Genomic DNA, 11,820 nt, shown 5'->3' with positions numbered 1-11,820 from the left:
AATACCTAACATTTCCTAATCCCCACCCTTGCTCACATTTTCCCCTATTCGATCATCAACCTACCCTACATTTCCTTTATACTTCTCTCATGTTTTATTTTCCACCCAACACACTCCAGATTTCTCACACCACTCTGATAGGACACTGTCGCCTGGCGGCCAATCATCCACCGCCAGGCGGTGCATCAGATCATGGGTATCATACCCAGATTTCTGCACATGCGCTCAACACCAAAATTCCAGAATCTGATTTCCGCTTTTGCTTCTAACAATGATCATCAGTTTCGCATAATTTTATTACACCCGCTCTCCCTCATATCACTCATCACATCCCATTAGATTTCAAGACACAGCATTACATACCCAATTCAATAATCAGCGAATTCCCTACTTTATCCCACGATTCCTACACCAATGACAATTTAACGCGTGCCAATACCAGAAACATCAGGGTCTTTTACAACCTCGCAACTATAGCCATTAATTGCAATCAACACAAAACAACATACAACACAGTTCAATCAAACAGTGTCAATACAGCGTACATCACCTGGCGGCTCAATCCCACCGCCAGGCAGTTCATAGCAGAAACAACAAATTTAGGTCAAACTGATGTGCCGCCTGGCAGCACCTGCATGCCCGCCAGGCGGTTTCTGGGCAAATTCCCAGAATTTTTCGTGGAACAGCGTCCGAGAGAAAGGGAAACTCATGCATTCTTACAAAACGACACATAACCAATCAAACACGAAATAAAACACAACAAGCAACTCCCCTAACCTGGATTCCTTGCTAAATTCGAGTAGGTGTGCTTATCCCTTCACCAAACCTCCCTAGCCCTTGCTTTCCACTCCAACCTTTGCGTTTTCAGCCTCACTACCTTACTTTATCAGTCCCAATTCTCGGGAAAATAAAAATTTTAACCAAATGATACAAAGGCTAACCAAATGCTGTTTTCCAGCCCTTAGGTTACCTCTCCCTTGGCTGCTAAGTTTCTAACCCTTCCACATTCATGCACAAGAAAAATTTGGCAAAAAGGAATTATTTAGTTCTCACCAACGTTTGAACCCACACTCCTGCACATACCACACCAAGGCCAAACCATTCAACCAATTCATATTTCATGATAATTCCCACAATTCTAAGAGTTTATCATAACACCACGCATTCAATACATAATTACCTAAAAATGCATAATTTAATAGCATCCAAATGACACACATAAGACTCGAACCCAAGTCCTCACACATAACCAAAGTACTCTCAACCACTTGAGCTAATACTTTTCCACATCATAATTCTCCACATTTATTGCTTTAAATATTCTCATTACCCGTCCTAATTAAATAATTAATTAAATAACTATTTAATTTTCCCGAGTCTTACATAAAGTCCCTCAATGGGCCACAAACCGAAACATATATGTGTTGTTTTCGAGATTCAAAAATTTCGAAATTCAAAGCACATAAACAACAACAAATGAATAATAATAGTGATTCTAGTGCACGTTTTCTTTTCAATTTCTTTTGCTATTTTTGAATAACTCTTTTTGCTATTTTCTTTTGTTCTCTTACAATGTTTTATGTTCTACTTTTTTTTATCTATTTTCTAGCAGCACTTTTAATTCAAAAGAGAACCATTACTATTTCATGTTCAATATATCACAATTCTCGAATCAAAGTAGTGAAAACAAGAAGCTACGCAAGGGAAGAAACCTAGTGAAATCTAAGTATGGAACAAGAAACTCAAGTCATCTCTGGTCGATATTGAGGTGAGATGATCCAAACCTTAGTCAAGTCAAGTGAACCAGACCAAGGTCTACATGAGTCAACTTGGATCTAAGTCAGGTCGAATCAGTTCAGTCCATGTTTGATAGACATAATAGTTATGTATATTTAATTTATCTCATTTGATTTAATCTAATTGAAAATTTTAAATTGAATTTAAAAAATCAAAATTTAGTTCGGGCTTGATGAATCCATGAGCACCCTTATTTCATAATAACCTTTCAAGAATTATTCTAAAAGAAGAAGAAATTGACAAAGTATCTAACAAACAATTTCTTAATTATGCAAAATGTAGGACATGAAAAACCAGAGTGAATATTTTATTATAGATTCCAAATAACACAAAATTATGACATTATATTATTTTAGATAAAAAGTTTAGATGATTATTAACCTATGTATAAATGTAATACAGCTGCTCCAAGTATAAAGTTGTGCTTTGTACAGGAGTTCAAACACCCAAATGCTTATTAAGTTGTTATTTGTGAAAGAAGAAAGCTAGTATAGGAAATTATGTATATATCTAAGAAGCACAATCTTCAAATTGATATGCTATATGGAACTCCCTTTCCAGTAACTCCAGGCCCTGAGAATGGCTTCATTAGCTCATATGGCACCACCCCAGCACCATTCCTGTTCTTCAGATTAGTATCTGCATTTCTTGAGTCTATGATACCTTCAATCTCCTTCAACTTCGTACTAAACCTTTCAAAGGCCGACTTTATAGTTGGATCCTCAGCCCATGATTGCTCCACGTATTGTCCAATATACTCTTCATCTGGAGAATGGTCTGATAACAAATTCAAAACCACCATCACCAAGGTTGATTGAATTTGTGATGGTAAACATTCCAGAAAGGTTTTCTCAGGGTTGTTTATAAGTTTTTCCAACTCTTCCTTAGAAGGGTCTTCTGTAGGAATGTTCTTTCTAGCTATTGTAGGTCGGTTAGGGAAATAGCCTCCATAAGCATATTGGGCAAAGTTAACAGCAGCATGATGCGCAGAAGCTACCCATGCTATAGTTGTAATGATCTCAGTAAGGTCTTTTGGTGTTTTGAGATTTGGCCACCATGGTTCTTTGGCTTTGTCTCCATGACCCACTGTTCGAATTTCTGTCCACCATGCTTGGAGCTCTTCATCAGACTCCACTGTGCTTGGGCTTGGATAGTAATGGTTAACATACTCAGTTACCCATTCTTTTATGGCATCCCATATAAGAAGACCATCATTGGCAAAAGGGTAGTCTTCAATTGTTAGCTTCAAGCCATGTGGTGCGTTTGGATCAGCCACAGCCATTCCTCTGACAGATAATAAAAGAAACAATTAACATCAATAGGTGAATAATGTGGTTTTGCAAAATGACGTAAACATATTGAAACTAATACTTTGTTCTATAAATGAAGAAAGTTGGCTCTGAAATGAATAGCATTTTCTATGAACTTTACCTGGAAATAAGATCGTTGGGAAGTGCTTGCAAATCAAATTGCCAAAGTTGATCATATGCCACAGAGCTTATTTCCATAGAATATTTTCTTGGAGTGAAAGAAGTTTCAATGACCCCATTTGCACTGATAAGCACCTCACGAGCGAGGGAATTGATCTCCATGGTATATCTCATGTGTGGATGCAGTAATCTATAGATTGGATGCATGGTGCTAAGTTGCCTATGCGTTGCAATGATGAAGGGTTCTACAGCACAATGAGTTCTTAACCTACGAAATTGAACAATTTTTGCATACAAAGTTAGAGAGACCCTTCAAACTTCCCATACCAAACAACTAATTTGTTTGATCGTTGTGTCATTATATTATGAAGGGCAAAAGAGAATAACATAACATAACTGCACTCACCAATGGCTTACAAGTTCATGATAACCTGAATCATGGGCAAGAACATGAGCTTTGGCCAGCCTCCAAAGCCAGAGATTGGTTGGATAAGAAGAGGAATGAGAAGCTGGTTTGAAGACCTGCTTCCATTGTGGCTTGCCTTCCATAGCTGGTCTTGTGAGCTCAATAGCTAATGGTTTCAATGTTCCTTGTTCAGTGAGGAAGAATAGAGTCCGTGATCCATATAATGTTGTTCCCTTAATCTCTCTTACTTTTCTTACATATGGTAAGAACAAATCATGGTAGTCTAACATAAACAACTTCTTCTGTTCAATAGCCTGCTTGTATCCAAACTAAGTATTACTTTTAATCATAACACAGTCTAATTTAGTAAAGTCAATGCTTTGGTACCTCTTCAATTGTGCAATAACTAATTATTTGTGGCTCAATGACTTCGCTAGTGATTGCTGATTCTGGTGACCCATAGATTTGGGGATCTAATTTACTTTTCAAGGGCCACTCCTGCAGAATGAATAAAATGAGAACAAATTATTGAAGAACATTTCAGTGTGTATGATACCAGAAGCAAAAACCAAATATTTTGTGCTACTCTTGCCTTGACCACTTGGATGCTATATGGGTTGACTCCTGCCAAAGTTTCCCTGGCAAATTGTTCATCTGATAACCAAAAGAATCTATCCCCTGCAATTTCCAAGCACACAATCATATAAATGTAGAAAACCCAATTGTTTCTTTATCTTTTACATGTTGAATTGTGTTGGAAACTTAGCTAACATGATTTCCCACTAAAGATTATAAGTACATTGTGTCATATTAAATTCACCATCTGGAATATCAAATCGATGTAGTATATTGCAGAAAAATAATTTTAAAGCACGTAATGATGTGACAAGCTTTGTTTCTTGTTATGAAATTCAAGTGAACTTACTCTTAAATGCTTCTGGGGTATCAAAACGTAGAAGGTTCTGTTGATCATTGACAACACTGAGTAACTTCGGAATTGCCCTTTGAAGCACATTCAATCCATTGGCTTGAAGCTGTGGCAAGTGGAATCCCTCTTTATAGAGCGTGTCTATGTCTTCGAAGCTCACAAATCCAAGATCTTGGTCAGACAGAATTGCATCTAAGGACTCCAAAACTAAACTTATTCCTGAGGATATTGTAGTTGTTGTGAACTGTGTTTGTTTTATGTCAGAAAACACCTCATCGCGAGGAACATAGAAGTTTAATCCTTTCTTTTCAGACAATGGATCTATGTAAGAACAATCAAAAACCAAAAATAAAATTAGAGGAAAATCTGTTACAAACTTATACACGATGAAAATATGTCAAGAAAGGGAAAGTAACAGTTAGTAATAGTCCTTAAAAAGTTAAGCAGTATTGCAGCAATGGAAACAAATTTTCAGAGGAGAGAAAACCTGCAACTCTCTTCTTTAAACAAGTTATTTTCTAGTTAATTAAAATTTATATATTGTAGACAAAGAAAAAAGGGAAAAAAAAAAGTAATTGGGAGAAAATATGTATATAGCCAGAGTTATAAGAAATGGCGGAATACAGTTAACATTTTAGGAAGAAAAATGTGTGATTTATAACAAATTGTCAACCAGTGATAATTTGAAGAAGTGAAATATGTTCATATATTCTAAGTTCTTTTCGCATTTATAGTGACTCTCATTAGTTGTGATTTTGGTGGTGTACTATTATAATATGGGTGTTTTTACCTCATAAGTGGGTGGAAGGAATGCTTAAATAAATTGGTTAGGAGTACATTTCTCACAACTGCAAAATTGCAAAATTATGCAGATTCGTGGGATGAGCATGAGGCTCGCAAAGCAAAAATACAAAATTTGTATTTCGAAGAGTTCCTAGATGAAGTAACACTCATTGGATGAGCTTGTCAAAAATAGTACAAGAAGGTATGTTCTTGAGCGACTAAAAAAGCGGCCGAGCAAAAATGAAATATCGGAAATTTGAGAGCAAGGCATGTGCATAATTCATTGAGCAAGAAAAGATTTCCTTCGGACCAATTTTTTAAAAAATTTAGTCATAGTACTCTCTACCTAGAATAGCTTACACTTCGTTGAACTATAAAATTTTATGTTAAAATAGGGTAGAAATATTATTGTGTCGTGATGTATGAAATATATTAATAACAAAAATCGTAATGAGATTATCTTGGTAATATTAGACTCTATATAAAGAAAAATATCTAATCGTGAGAGTCGAAAGAAATTCACATATGAAATTTTAGTAAGATATGGAACTGGCGAATATAGATTTAGTCTATCAAACTCTTTTATTCAATTGTATTATTCATTTTTATGGAATAAATCACCCAAATGTTCTTATATTTATATTTTATTCATTCCTTTTATGGATTAAAAAAAAAAAACTTTGTCTATCCAGAATATTATGTTTTCTTGTCACTTCTCACACCATGTTTTTTTAGCAGGTATTCAAACAACTATACATAGAGACAATAAATGTAAAAGTGATATATTGTATTTGGTAAAGTAGCAAGGAAGACATAATGATTCATTTGGTGGAGGGTAACGTGGTCAATATCTTACAAAAAAAACGATAATATTTTTTTTTAATGGAGAGATAATAATAAAAAATATTATTTAATTAAATTTTAAATCTTTTATGAAGATAAAGTTTATTAAATTTTTTGTTATTAATATTGTAGTTAAAAATAACATAATTGGAAAATATAATTTGTTTGAGTACTTAATAAACTAAGCCTGTTTAATAAACTCATTAAAAAACATTTAAGTTTATAACCCATTTAAAACTTAATTAACTACATAATCTATTTTTGTTATAAAAAGAAAAGAAAAAAAAATAAAAAAGTGACAGAGAAATTAGTAAAGAACCTGCTTTTGATGGGTTTCGACCTGTGCGACAGCGTCTTGGGTATGGATATTGGTGGGAGCCACCGAGAACAGGCCTTTTGAGGTCAATGTCGGTGTCAGGATCTCCCAAATCATTGTAAACATCATAGTCGTAAATTCTATCACTGCTTTTGCGTTCCCCTTCTCCATTTCCTCTTATTGCCACCAATTCCTCTTCCCTCAACTTTCTCAATCCACTTGGTGTTTCTGATGGCAAGTACAACTGTTCCATGCATTCAAATATATATATGAGCATTACTTAAAAATGAAATATATATATATATATATTAAAAGGTTTTAGTAAGTAGGACCTTGTTAGCGAAGAAGACTCTCTTTGAGAAGATTGAGTGTTTGGTTGAATCCATGAATCGCAGGCAAAGTGCACAGGACCACTAGGGAGGCCATGAAGAGCTATGGTCTTCAGGAAGAGCTCATTGTGGTCCTGATTCTGTACCAAAACCGCACCCACATTCCCAAAACTTGCTGGTAACTCTATTGTCACTTCATATTCTACCTCATCATCTGTTGACCCGCTCTTATGCACATTACTCTCTCTTGTCTTTCTCTCCCTCTTCGTTTCTTCATTTATTCAAAAGTTTAATAACCACATTAACAAATATATCACACATGGATTCTAAATTTTAATTAATTCATGTATAAAATATATTCATTTTCTTAAACATATTATTTTCATTTCTCTAAAATTTCAACATTACATCTTAAAATTTCAAATTATTTTCTAACTCGTTAATAATAATAAATAACTTAAGAAAATGACGATTTCAATTATGTATCTAATAAGAATCACTTTTAATTGATATGTATCACTAATTTTTTTTCTAAATAATGATTAATTTTAGTGATAAAAAATAATTAAGGTTAAAATACTCCCTTGGTCCATGTTTTTGTTGAAAAATCTCAAATATGTCCTAAGATTTTTTTTAATCTCAATTAGGTCCATATTTTTTAAAATGTGTAACAATTAGGCCCATTCCGTTACTATGGTGTTAACGGTGTTAAGGATATGCCATGTGTCAGCTTCTCATTTTTTTGAATTTTTTAATTTTTTTTTGAAAATTATTCATGCCACGTGTCACATCAATATTATGCCACGTGTCAAGTCAGTAAGGTGACACATGTCAAGTCATTGTTTGAATCTCAATTTGATCCATATATTTGTTATTTTAATTATATTTCAGTCCTTTTTTTTAATTTTCAATTTCATCCTTTCCAAATTGAGATCAAATTTAATTTTTATATAAATTTTATAATGATATTTTTATTAAACATTCTAATAATATATTAAGTTTATTTTATATTTTGTTTTAAAATTTTAAAATATTTATTTTAACTTGTTACAAAATTGTTTTAAATAATTTATATACAAATGTTAGAGTTGGTTTAAAAATAAAAATTTTATAAATTTAAATATAAAATTTTAAAACAATTTTGTAAAAAGTTAAAATAAATATATTTAAAAAATTTTAAAAAAATGGACTGAAATGTAATAAAAATAACAAATATATGGACCAAATTGAGATTCAGACAATGATTTGACACGTGTCACCTTACTGACTTGACACGTGGCGCAATACTGACGTGACACGTGGCATGAATAATTTTCAAAAAAAATTAAAAAAAATATGGAGCTGACACGTGGCACATCCTTAACATTGTTAACTCTATACTGATGGAATGGACCTAATTGTTACACATTTTCAAAAATATTGACCTAATTGAGACTAAAAAAAATCTCAGGACCTATTTGAGATTTTTCAACAAAAACATGAACCAAGAGAGTATTTTAACCAATAATTAATAACTACAGTGACCAATTTAGACAGTAAAATTATAAACTAAAAATTATTGTCAAGTAAAATAGTGTCTATTATGAATAAAAAATTATAATTAATCTTTAAATTGGTAACTAAAATAGTTTCTATTATAAATTGTTTTTTAAATTAGTCACTAGCATAACGTATCGAGATTTTCAGTACAAAAAGAATTAATATCTGCACATATTTTTTGTCACTAAACTTCATTGTTGTTTATGAATTTTCTTATGGTGAATATAAAAGTTTTCTTTTATTTATATCGTTATCAATAAAAAAGACCTAAAATTTATGTATAAGGGACGAAAATAATACAATGGAATTTTGATAGATGTTTTTAATATATTTGAAATTTTAAAAGGAAACAAAACACATCTTACCTTACACATTAAACCAACATGTAGATTTAGTTAAATTTATATTTTTAATTTCTAATATTCATTCTATTTTTCTAATTTCTACATGTAGACACATATTTTAAGAAAAATAATAAAAAAAACAATAATTATAATAATATAAATAATAAATTAATAATTACATAACAAAATTAGTAAACTCTAAAGTACTCTCTAAGTATAGTAAACATTCGTTTAAGTCCGCATTTTGATTTTGAAAATTTGATACAAACTTTATTGGGTTGTAGACTTATAAAGTTTTATGAGTCATATTACAATATGGAATATTAGATGTCATATGATTACAATATCAAATATTATGAATGTCAGAAATTTGTAGGGATTGTGAAAATATGAGAGATATTATATATAAGAGATATGTTAGTGAGTTGAAAGATTCCCCTTATTTATCGTCAGATTAGTTAAATCATGCTAATGGTGTGTGTTCTTCGCCCTTCGTCGCATCTTACACAATAGTCAATCGACAATCACATGTGAATGAATTGAAAATAATTGTCACATGACTTTACGTGAACTTTTCTAAAATTAAAGTCATAAAATTATTGATCCGAGAATTTTTCCTTTCCAAATGCGAATTTACGCGAAATGCAGACTTAAATGAGTGCGGATTTAAGCAAATATTTACTGTATTCAGATAATTTATTTTTAATTTTAAATTATAATTAAGAGAAAAATAAAAAAATATTAAATGTATATTTTTATATAATGTTATACATTTTTTTACTTTTACAATATAAGTAAGCATAAAATAAAAATATAAAATGTATATACCAAAAACAAAATCTCTAAATCGATAACATTTTGTACACATTTTAAATGTTTTTAAGATGATACATGTTAATATTATAACGTGTTATTTAGAGTAACTATTTAACAGTTTTTCCAACCTAAAATTAAATTAATATTTTCATATAATTTACAATATTATGAATAAAAAAGAATCATATAATTTTAGGGAAATAAAAAAAATCTTAACTTAGCAAAGATTAAAAATATATTTAACTTTTAATATATAATTTTTATGGAATTACTAGCGTAAACATAGGCGCGATAGCGTCTGTGTGTACGCATTTTTTAAATTATATTAATAATTGATGATATTGTAATGTTATTAAGTTAATAAACAAAATAAAAATATATTTATAAAATATAAAGAGAAATGTATGGAGAAAATATGAGAAAAATAACTATTGATGAATAGTAAGAGAAGAAAGAAGAAGGAGATAAGTAAATAGTTTTATAAATATTTGTAAAAGTAACCATTAATTTTTTAAAATTTAATAAATAATTAAATTGTAAAAAGTAAAGTTGGAATTATGAAATGTGGACACAAAAAAGGAATCCTTTCATGTATAGTTATAGATTTTCTTACGACTAACTCAACCATTATTCCTATATTACTTAAAATTTACTCTTGATGTGGAAGAAACATTTTCTTTTTCATTTTCTCAATTTATATCAAACCGTACTCCAATTAATTTGGAGCCAGCGTATTGAAATCCATTCAGATCGTGTTTAGAACTGTATATTTATGTACGAATGGAATAAATTCATTCAATAATATCTTCAAACCTTTGCTGGCAAATAATTAATATTTCCTCAGTAGTTGAAAAATATCTTTTTATGTGAACATCTGAATTAGATTTTAAAATTTAAAATGTAAACATTTAAATTTTTAAAAATAAAAAGATACAATGTTGTCCAGGAATATAGTAACAAGTCATTTAGTGTAAGTCATGTACATTTGTTAATTTAAATTTGAATATATGTAATATAAGAAAGAAGAAAGATACTATTTAATTTAGTTTAAACTGTTATAATAAGTTAAAATATATTTCGTCTATAACATGATTTAAAATCATTATAATAATTTTTACAGCATAAAATCCAAATATTAAATTATATATTTATTTTATAATTGCATTTTAATAGAAGAATTTGACTTTTCTTTCCTCTGGATAAGGTGATATCCAGTAAGGGAAACAAGAACCCCACATTATCTATCATTTGGACAAGTGGCACATTACAATTGGCAAAAATACAATTGTGATGGTGACTACATTCACGACAATAGATAAATGGTAATTAGAAATTTTCTTCAAATTTATTCTCAACATTTTAATTTTATTTTACTGTGTGGAATTTACGAGAGAAGGATTTACTATATATAGTTTGGTAAATGTTTTATATACAATAATTGACTATAGGTCTTATAATAATACATAAATAGATATAAAAAACAATATGCAAATGTATATGGATAATTTTGTCATGAAACCTAAGACCAAAGTTGTATAAATTTAAAGTAATCTGCATAATACATTATGAAAGAAAAGGAAGAAAAGATGTGAGAAAATATAGATGTTAAGAAACAGAACTTACTTGGATCGAGGTCATCGCTGACAAGCTCCAAAACAAGTGTTTTTCCAACCAAGTCCTTGATCCCATCAAGACCTCCATTAACGAGATTCCCAAGAAGTCCACCACTTCTTTGCTTCACAGTGACAAGGGCCTTCACAGTTTGAGAAGCAGTGATGGTGTTGCTGTTTCTGGAACTGCTTGCCATTACAACTTTCTTGCACCTATGAACCTTTCTCTGTGTAGGAAAAGAGAGTTTGCGCTGCTTCAAGAACCACCAATTTCTATTCCTATTATTCTGAGTATCTTCCCCATGTATATATAAAGGGAAAGATGAACTATTGAGGATACTTATTCGGTGCACATGTGAATTTCTCAAGGTCAACATGGTTAATCTTATTTTCCAACCTAAGTTTTGGGTTTAGAACTATTGTCTAGGGTTTGGTTTGGGGTTCTTTATATCGGAGCAAATGATCCACGTGGCTTAAATTGTGAAAGTTTATTGATTTTTCAAATAACGAATCCTTATAAGTTTATACAACCATTTATAAACATAGATTTTGATTATAAACTTTCAATTAATTTAATTTTACAAAAATGCTTACAAGATAAAAAATCATAAAAAATGTTTTATCCATAACAACATATAAAGAGGATTCCCTTTTTTGTGTCCATATTTCAAAATATCAA

General features: G+C 30.8%; 1 pseudogene; it reads right to left on the bottom strand.

Moving 5' to 3' along the window:
- Positions 1-2,323: 2,323 nt before the first annotated feature.
- On the bottom strand, positions 2,324-11,570 carry LOC114186683 (annotated as a pseudogene).
- Positions 11,571-11,820: the final 250 nt, after the last annotated feature.

Source organism: Vigna unguiculata, chromosome 6, assembly GCF_004118075.2.
Source record: "Vigna unguiculata cultivar IT97K-499-35 chromosome 6, ASM411807v1, whole genome shotgun sequence".
NCBI classification, from domain to species: Eukaryota; Viridiplantae; Streptophyta; class Magnoliopsida; order Fabales; family Fabaceae; genus Vigna; species Vigna unguiculata.
This window is presented reverse-complemented; position numbering and strand designations above follow the sequence as displayed.